The following is a 10,037-nucleotide window of genomic DNA, read 5'->3' as shown; positions in this document are numbered from 1 at the left end:
CTCATTGCGATGATTTTGATCATTTTCAAGGATGTTTTGTCCCCTCTTGCATAAGTACCTGTAATGCTGCAAAAATGAGCTATAGCTTCTTTTCACGAGCCAATTCTTAATTAACATTAATAACTATTCTGATTTGTTCCTTTTTGTGATTAGAGGTCTGCAATTATCCTTTCCTGAAGTGGTATTTTCAATTGATTTAATGTTTTTATTATGTTTTGGGTTGTTTTGTGGCCATTGCAAGAAAGTAAATAAAACCTGGCCTTTTGCTGTTGTTTTCAGTTTCAAATTTGTCACAATGAAATTAAAAAGCAAAACCGAAAAGTGTGCCGTGGAAAAGAAGAGGAAAAGGAAGCCGGAAAAAATTGGTGATGTTGAGATAGATAGTACATTGAATGCCGAAGGTATAATATTTTGATAGATGTTTCTTCTTCCCCTTTTTGAACTGTTATCATGTCGCATTTATTTATTAATGAAACAACTGGCTTACTATACTGTTTCAGTGGATAATGGAATGCAAGTTGGAAAGGAGAAAAAGGAGAAATCTTCTATCAATAGAAAGAGGAAGAATAAAGATAAAAATCGTCGCAAGGGTGAAGTTGATTTAGAAGAGTATAGTGGTGAGCTAGTGTCAATAAGCGTTGAATTTTATTTAAATGATTCGGCAAAGTGCCATATGTTGATATTAAATTTGTTTCCACTTCTATTAGATGGGATTGTTCATGACCATCCTTCTGAAGCTCAAGAAATCAAAGATACTGAGGAGCATGGAGATACTGATACTGATACTGGAGCAGCCATCAAATCCCATAATTAACAATTTGGTTTTATTTATTGGAAATAAAATGGCCCTTCTGAACTTCCATTTATTTTTAGTTACTCATGGAATTCGTCATTCTCTTGTAGGTAAAAAGAAATCTAAAAAGAAGAGGAAAAAGGAAGCTAGTTTTGTAAATGAGGTGGAAAATTCTCCAAAAAAAGAGGGGACCCTGATCAGGATCAAATTTATGTTATTTCTTCTGGAGATGAAGACTTCTCAAAAGGAATGAGAAGTATGAATTTGCAAATGGATTGGGATTAGTTTGCATTTTTTTAGAAAAATTGTGCCCATTGATCTTATATTTGCATGATTCATGCATGGATAATGGACTTATAGCTTAAGCATTTGTGGTCGTAACATGATTAATATTTATCTATCCGACTATTTACTGGTCCTGAAGCAAGTTGGATTCAAATTCATCATTTTTATTTTTCTGCATTGATGTCTGCTATGCCTACTATTTCTGACATGGTTACTTAAAACTGCAGAGTGGATCAGGGAATACCATCAAAGTAGACAAGGGCTGAATATATTGCAGGAGCAAATTGACGAATTCATAACTGTTCATGAGGAAAACCTGGAGCAGGTAAAATGTTTAATAACCCTCTTGCATTTATTTCCCTATAGTAGTTTCAAGGCTTTGAAAAATAACAATTGGAGCCAGCGGTAGACTTTAACAAGTTCCAATTGTTAATCCCTTCTGTTAAAAACTACACATTTGAAATGTATATCTGTTCACCATAATCTGGCTGAATTCTAAGCCATTTTTTAAATATTGTTAAATCATATCAAGTTATTCTCTTCCAATGATATTTTGATATTTAACAATCCATTACCAAATGTAAGATCTTAACATTAATTTACTCCATATCTTTGGTTTCCAATGTTATGCACAATTCAGGAAAGGAAAGAGAGAGAAGAACGTGCAGCAGAAGGGGGTTGGACTGTTGTTGTACATCACAAGGGTAGGAAGAAAGCGGAATAGCTGTGGGATCTGTTGCACAGGCTGTAGTGGAGAACAAAATGGAAAAAACGAAGAATAAAGAAGTGAAGGGAAATTTCTACCGATTTCAAAAGAAAGAAGCCCAGAAGAATGGTATGAGCTGCATTGAATTTATCATATCACTTTTTAAAACAAATAGTCTAATCAAATGGTGTATGCAGAAGCTTCCTTACTTTTATTTTGAATTTCTAAGTGGTAACTTTGTACAGGATTTTTTGAATTTGCACTTATTTTTATTGAGATAAATAATTTTTGCTTTTCTTGCAGAGATCATGATGCTGCAGAGCAAATTTGAAGACGACAAAAAGAGACTGCAACAATTAAGAGCTGCCAGAAAATTTAGACCTTATTAACAGTTTTCTAGAACACAGGGATCCAATTTTTTTCATTTACCCTTTGGGATCATGGGAAGACACCCTAGGGTTGGAATTGATCCCAAAGGGTAAATGAAAAAAATTGGATCCCCGTGTTCTAGAAAACTGTTAATAAGGTCTAAATTTTCTGGCAGCTCTTAATTGCTGCAGTCTCTTTTTGTCGTCTTCAAATTTGCTCTGCAGCATCATGATCTCTGCAAGAAAAGCAAAAATTATTTATTTCAATAAAAATAAGGTGCAAATTCAACAAATCCTGTACAAAGTTACCACTTAGAAATCCAAAATAAAAGTAAGGAAGCTTCTGCATACACCATTTGATTAGACTATTTGTTTTAGAAAGTGATATGATAAATTCAATGCAGCTCATACCATTCCTCTAGGCTTCTTTCTTTTGAAACCGGTAGAAAATTCCCTTCACTTCTTTATTCTTCATTTTTGCCATTTTGTTCTCCACTGCAGCCTGTGCAACAGATCCCACAGCTACTCCGCTTTCTTTCTACCCTTGTGATGTACAACAACAGTCCAACCCCCTTCTGCTGCACGTTCTTCTCTCTCTTTCCTTTCCTGAATTGTGCATAACATTGAAAACCAAAGATATGGAGTAAATTAATGTTAAGATCTTACATTTGGTAATGGATTGTTAAATATCAAAATATCATTGGAAGAGAATAACTTGATATGATTTAACAATATTTAAAAAATGGCTTAGAATTCAGCCAGATTATGGAGAACAGATATACATTTCAAATGTGTAGTTTTTAACAGAAAGGATTAACAATTGGAACTTGTTAAAGTCTACCACTAGCTCCAATTGTTATTTTTCAAAGCCTTGAAACTACTATAGGAAAATAAATGCAAGAGGGTTATTAAACATTTTACCTGCTCCAGGTTTTCCTCATGAACAGTTATGAATTCGTCAACTTGCTCCTACAATATATTCAGCCCTTGTCTACTTTGATGGTATTCCCTGATCCATTCTGCAGTTTTAAGTAACCACGTCAGAAATAGTAGGCATAGCAGACATCAATGCAGAAAAATAAAAATGATGAATTTGAATCCAACTTGCTTCAGGACCAGTAAATAGTCGGATAGATAAATATTAATCATGTTACGACCACAAATGCTTAAGCTATAAGTCCATTATCCATGCATGAATCATGCAAATATAAGATCAATGGGCACAATTTTTCTAAAAAAATGCAAACTAATCCCAATCCATTTACAAATTCATACTTATCATTCCTTTTGAGAAGTCCTCATCTCCAGAAGAAATAACATAAATTTGATCCTGATCAGGGTCCCCTCCTTTTTTGGAGAATTTTCCACCTCATTTACAAAACTAGCTTCCTTTTTCCTCTTCTTTTTAGATTTCTTTTTACCTACAAGAGAATGACGAATTCCATGAGTAACTAAAAATAAATGGAAGTTCAGAAGGGCCATTTTATTTCCAATAAATAAAACCAAATTGTTAATTATGAGATTTGATGGCTGCTCTAGTATCAGTATCTCCATGCTCCTCAGTATCTTTGATTTCTTGAGCTTCAGAAGGATGGTCATGAACAATCCCATCTAATAGAAGTGGAAACAAATTTAATATCAACATATGGCACTTTGCCGAACCATTTAAATAAAATTCAACGCTTATTGACACTAGCTCACCACTATACTCTTCTAAATCAACTTCACCCTTGCGACGATTTTTATCTTTATTCTTCCTCTTTCTATTGATAGAAGATTTATCCTTTTTCTCCTTTCCAACTTGCATTCCATTATCCACTGAAACAATACAGCAAGCCTGTTGTTTCATTAATAAATAAATGCGACATGATAACAGTTCAAAAAGGGGAAGAAGAAACATCTATCAAAATATTATACCTTCGGCATTCAATATACTATCTATCTCAACATCACCAATTTTTTCCGGCTTCCTTTTCCTCTTCTTTTCCACGGCGCACTTTTCGGTTTTGCTTTTTAATTTCATTGTGACAAATTTGAAACTGAAAACAACAGCAAAAGGCCAGGATTTATTTACTTTCTTGCAATGGCCACAAAACAACCCAAAACATAATAAAAATATTAAATCAATTGAAAATATCACTTCAGGAAAGGATAATTGCAGACCTCTAATCACAAAAAGGAACAAACCGGAATAGTTATTAATGTTAATTAAGAATTGTCTCGTGAAAAGAAGCTATAGCTCATTTTTGCAGCATTACAGGTACTTATGCAAGAGGGGACAAAACATCCTTGAAAATGATCAAAATCATCGCAATGAGTTTCTAATGTATACAAAACTTGAATTGTAAAACTCAACTAGTAAATTCAATTTGGAGGACATAGGAGTGAACAAGTTCAAGCATTTCTAAAAATTCATTTAGAAAGCTTACCGAAATCACTGCTTCTTCTTCTCCTTCCGCAAGAGAAAAACACAAGTCTCCTCATACGCATACTCAGGATGCAGATGGTCACGAGGGGCCTTCTCGATATCGAAAACCTCATCGCACAATTATCTTGGCAAATTGCAGCAAATAGAAAAACCACAAACAATTTGTTGCCGCTATCCTCCGTGTTTCAAGTGCCAGAAGATTAAATTAACTGCCGCCGCCGTTAACTCCTTGCTCAGGAGCTTTGCCACAGTTGGCATGGTGGAATCAGCTTCTAAGAGTATGTGGACTCAGTCTCCGTGTTTCCTGTAGTGACTCTCTCCCCCAACTTCATCTCCCATACCCTCCGCTCCCTCACCAACCAACCCTTCCTCGCCACGCGCTTCTTCCACTGGGCTCACTCTCAACCTAGCTATTCCCACTCCCTCCATTTCTACATCTCTCTCATTGAAACCCTCTCCTTTTCTTCATCCTTCGATTCCACTATTTTCCAAAACATTCTAGAAGAATTCAAGTGCCGGAAGTTGGCATGGTGGAATCGGCTTCTAGAAGAGTATGTGGACTCAGTCATGAATGCTGCTATAGAAATGTGGGGGTCTTGTAGACTCAGTCTGAATACAGCTATAATGTGGAGCAAGAAGAGTATGTGGACTCGGTCATGAATGCTGCTATAGAAATGTGGGGGACTTGGACTCAGTCTGAATACAGCTATAATGTGGAGCAAGAAGAGTATGTGGACTCGGTCATGAATGCTACTATAGAAATGTGGGAGACTTGTGGACTCAGTCTGAATACAACTATAATGTGGAGCAAGAAGAGTATGTGGACTCGGTCATGAATGCTGCTATAGAAATGTGGGGGACATGGACTCAGTCTGAATACAGCTATAATGTGGAGCAAGAAGAGTATGTGGACTCGGTCATGAATGCTGCTATAGAAATGTAGGGGACTTGTGGATTCAGTCTGAATATAGCTATAATGTGGAGCAGGAAGAGTACGTGGACTCGGTCATGAATGCTGCTATATAAATGTGGGAGACTTGTGGACTCAGTCTGAATACAGCTATAATGTGAGGCAAGAGGAGTATGTGGACTCGGCCATGAATGCTGCTATAGAAATGTGGGGGACTTGTGGACTCAGTTTGAATATAGATATAATATGGAGCAAGAAGAGTATGTGGAGTCGGTCATGAATGCTGCTATAGAAATGTGGGGGACTTGGACTCAGTCTGAATACAGCTATAATGTGGAGCAAGAAGAGTATGTGGACTCGGTCATGAATGCAACTATAAAAATGTAAGGGACTTGTGGACTCAGTCTGAATACAGCTATAATGTGGAGCAAGAAAAGTATGTGGACTCGGTCATTAATGCTGCTATAGAAATATGAGGGACTTGGACTCAATCTGAATACAGCTATAATATGGAGCAGGAAGAGTACGTGGACTCGGTCATGAATGCTGCTATATAAATGTGGGGGACTCGTGGACTCAGTCTGAATACAGCTATAATGTGGAGCAAGAAGAGTATGTGGACTCGGTCATGAATGCTGCTATAGAAATGTGGGGGACTTGGACTCAGTCTGAATACAACTATAATGTGGAGCAAGAAGAGTATGTGGACTCGGTCATGAATGCTGCTATATAAATGTGGGGGACTTGTGGACTCAGTCTGAATACAGCTATAATGTGGAGCAAGAAGAGTATGTGGACTCGGTCACGAATGCTGCTATAGAAATGTGGGGGACTTGGACTCAGTCTGAATACAGCTATAATGTGGAGCAGGAAGAGTACGTGGACTCGGTCATGAATGCTGCTATATAAATGTGGGGGACTTGTGGACTCAGTCTGAATACAACTATAATGTGGAGCAAGAAGAGTATGTGGACTCGGTCATGAATGCTGCTATAGAAATGTGGGGGACTTGGACTCAGTCTGAATACAGCTATAATGTGGAGCAAGAAGAGTATGTGGGCTCGGTCATGAATGATGCTATAGAAATGTGGGAGACTTGTGGACTCAGTCTGAATGACAGCTATAATGTGGAGCAAGAAGAGTATGTAGACTCGGTCATGAATGCTGCTATAGAAACGTAGGGGACTTGGACTCAGACTGAATATAGCTATAATGTGGAGCAAGAAGAGTATGTTGACTCGGTCATGAATGCTGCTATAGAAATGTGGGGGACTTGTGGACTCAGTCTGAATACAGTTATAATATGGAGCAAGAAGAGTAAGTGGACTCGGTCATGAATGCTGCTATAGAAATGTGGGGGACTTGTGGACTCAGTCTGAATATAGCTATAATATGGAGCAAGAAGAGTATGTGGACTCTGTCATGAATGCTGCTATAGAAATGTGGGGGACTTGGACTCAGTCTGAATATAGCTATAATGTGGAGCAGGAAGAGTACGTTGACTCGGTCATGAATGCTGCTATATAAATGTGGGGAACTTGTGGACTCAGTCTGAATACAGCTATAATGTGAGGCAAGAAGAGTATGTGGACTCGGTCATGAATGCTGCTATAGAAAAGTGGGAGACTTGGACTCAGTCTGAATACGGCTATAATGTGGAGCAAGAAGAGTATGCGGACTCGGTCATGAATGCTGCTATAGAAATGTGGGGGACTTGGACTCAGTCTGAATACAGCTATAATGTGGAGCAAGAAGAGTATGTGGACTCGGTCATGAATGATGCTATAGAAATGTGGGAGACTTGTGGACTCAGTCTGAATTACAGCTATAATGTGGAGCAAGAAGAGTATGTAGACTCGGTCATGAATGCTGCTATAGAAATGTAGGGGACTTGGACTCAGTCTGAATATAGCTATAATGTGGAGCAAGAAGAGTATGTTGAGTCGGTCATGAATGCTGCTATAGAAATGTGGGGGACTTGTGGACTCAGTCTGAATACAATTATAATGTGGAGCAAGAAGAGTTAGTGGACTCGGTCATGAATGCTGCTATAGAAATGTGGGAGACTTATGGACTCAGTCTGAATATAGCTATAACATGGAGCAAGAAGAGTATGTGGACTCTGTCATGAATGCAGCTATAGAAATGTGGGGGACTTGGACTCAGTCTGAATATAGCTATAATGTGGAGCAGGAAGAGTACGTGGACTCGGTCATGAATGCTGCTATATAAATGTGGGGGACTTGTGGACTCAGTCTGAATACAGCTATAATGTGAGGCAAGAAGAGGATGTGGACTCGGTCATGAATGCTGCTATAGAAAAGTGGGAGACTTGGACTCAGTCTGAATACAGCTATAATGTGGAGCAAAAAGAGTATGTGGACTCGGTCAGGAATGCTGCTATAGAAATGTGGGGGACTTGTGGACTCAGTATGAATATAGCTATAATATGGAGCAAGAAGAGTATGTGGACTCGGTCATGAATGCTGCTATAGAAATATGGGGGACTTGGACTCAGTCTGAATACAGCTATAATGTGGACCAGGAAGAGTACGTGGACTCGGTCATGAATGCTGCTATATAAATGTGGGTGACTTGTGTACTCAGTCTGAATACAGCTATAATGTGGAGCAAGAAGAGTATGTGGACTCGGTCATGAATGCTGCTATAGAAATGTGGGGGACTTGGACTCAGTCTGAATACAGTTATAATGTGGAGCAAGAAGAGTATGTGGACTCGGTCATGAATGCTGCTGTAGAAATGTGGGGGACTTGTGGACTCAGTCTGAATATAGCTATAATATGGAGCAAGAAGAGTATGTGGACTCGGTCATGAATGCTGCTATAGAAATGTGTGGGACTTGGACTCAGTCTAAATACAGCTATAATGTGGAGCAAGAAGAGTATGTGGACTCGGTCATGAATGTTGCTATAGAAAGGTGGGGGACTTATGGACTTAGTCTGAATACAGCTATAATGTGGAGCAAGAAGAGTATGTGGACTCGGTCATGAATGCTGCTATAGAAATGTGTTGGACTTGGACTCAGTCTGAATACAGCTATAATGTGGAGCAAGAAGAGTATGTGGACTCGGTCATGAATGTTGCTATAGAAAGGTGGGGGACTTGTGGACTTAGTCTGAATACAGCTATAATGTAGAGCAAGAAGAGTATGTGGACTCGGTCATGAATGCTGCTATAGAAATGTGGGAGACTTGTACTCAGTCTGAATACAGCTATAATGTGGAGCAAGAAGAGTATGTGGACTCGGTCATGAATGCTGCTATAGAAATGTGGGGGACTTGTGGACTCAGTCTGAATAACAGCTATAATGTGGAGCAAGAAGAGTATGTAGACTCGGTCATGAATGCTGCTATAGAAATGTGGGCGACTTGGACTCAGTCTGTATACAGCTATAATGTGGAGCAAGAAGAGTAAGTGGACTCGGTCATGAATGCTGCTATAGAAATGTGGGGGACTTGTGGACTGTGTCTGAATATAGCTATAATATGGAGCAAGAAGAGTATGTGGACTCGGTCATGAATGCTGCTATAGAAATGTGGGGGACTTGGACTCAGTTTGAATACAGCTATAATGTGGAGCAAGAAGAGTATGTGGACTCGGTCACGAATGCTACTATAGAAATGTGGGGGACTTGTGGACTCAGTCTGAATACAGCTATAATGTGGAGCAAGAAGAGTATGTGGACTCGGTCATGAATGCTGTTATAGAAATGTGGGGGACTTGGACTCAGTCTGAATACAGCTATAATATGGAGCAGGAAGAGTACGTGGAATCGGTCATGAATGCTGCTATATAAATGTGGGGGACTGGTGGACTCAATCTGAATACAGCTATAATGTGGAGCAAGAAGAGTATGTGGACTCGGTCATGAATGCTGCTATAGAAATGTGGGAGACTTGGACTCAGTCTGAATACAACTATAATGTGGAGCAAGAAGAGTATGTGGACTCGGTCATGAATGCTGCTATAGAAATGTGGGGGACTTGTGGATTCAGTCTGAATACAGCTATAATGTGGAGCAAGAAGAGTAAGTGGACACGGTCATGAATGCTGCTATAGAAATGTGGGGGACTTGTGGACTCAGTATGAATACAGCTATAATGTGGAGCAGGAAGAGTACGTGGACTCGGTCATGAATGCTGCTATATAAATGTGGGGGACTTGTGGACTCAGTCTGAATACAGCTATAATGTGGTGCAAGAAGAGTATGTGGACTCGGTCATGAATGCTGCTATAGAAATGTGGGGTACTTGTGGACTCAGTCTGAATAACAGCTATAATGTGGAGCAAGAAGAGTATGTAGACTCGGTCATGAATGCTGCTATAGAAATGTAGGGGACTTGGACTCAGTCTGAATATAGCTATAATGTGGAGTAAGAAGAGTATGTGGACTCGGTCATGAATACTGCTATAGAAATGTAGGGGACTTGTACTCAGTCTAAATATAGCTATAATGTGGAGGAAGAAGAGTGTGTGGACTCGGTCATAAATGCTGCTATAGAAATGTGGGGGACTTGTGGACTCAG

At 39.2% G+C, this 10,037-nt stretch overlaps 1 pseudogene; it reads left to right on the top strand.

Moving 5' to 3' along the window:
- Positions 1-842: 842 nt before the first annotated feature.
- Positions 843-2,200, top strand: LOC112762893 (uncharacterized; annotated as a pseudogene).
- The last annotated feature ends 7,837 nt before the right edge of the window (positions 2,201-10,037 follow it).

This window comes from Arachis hypogaea, chromosome 17 (assembly GCF_003086295.3).
Source record: "Arachis hypogaea cultivar Tifrunner chromosome 17, arahy.Tifrunner.gnm2.J5K5, whole genome shotgun sequence".
In the NCBI taxonomy this organism is placed as follows: Eukaryota; Viridiplantae; Streptophyta; class Magnoliopsida; order Fabales; family Fabaceae; genus Arachis; species Arachis hypogaea.
This window is presented reverse-complemented; position numbering and strand designations above follow the sequence as displayed.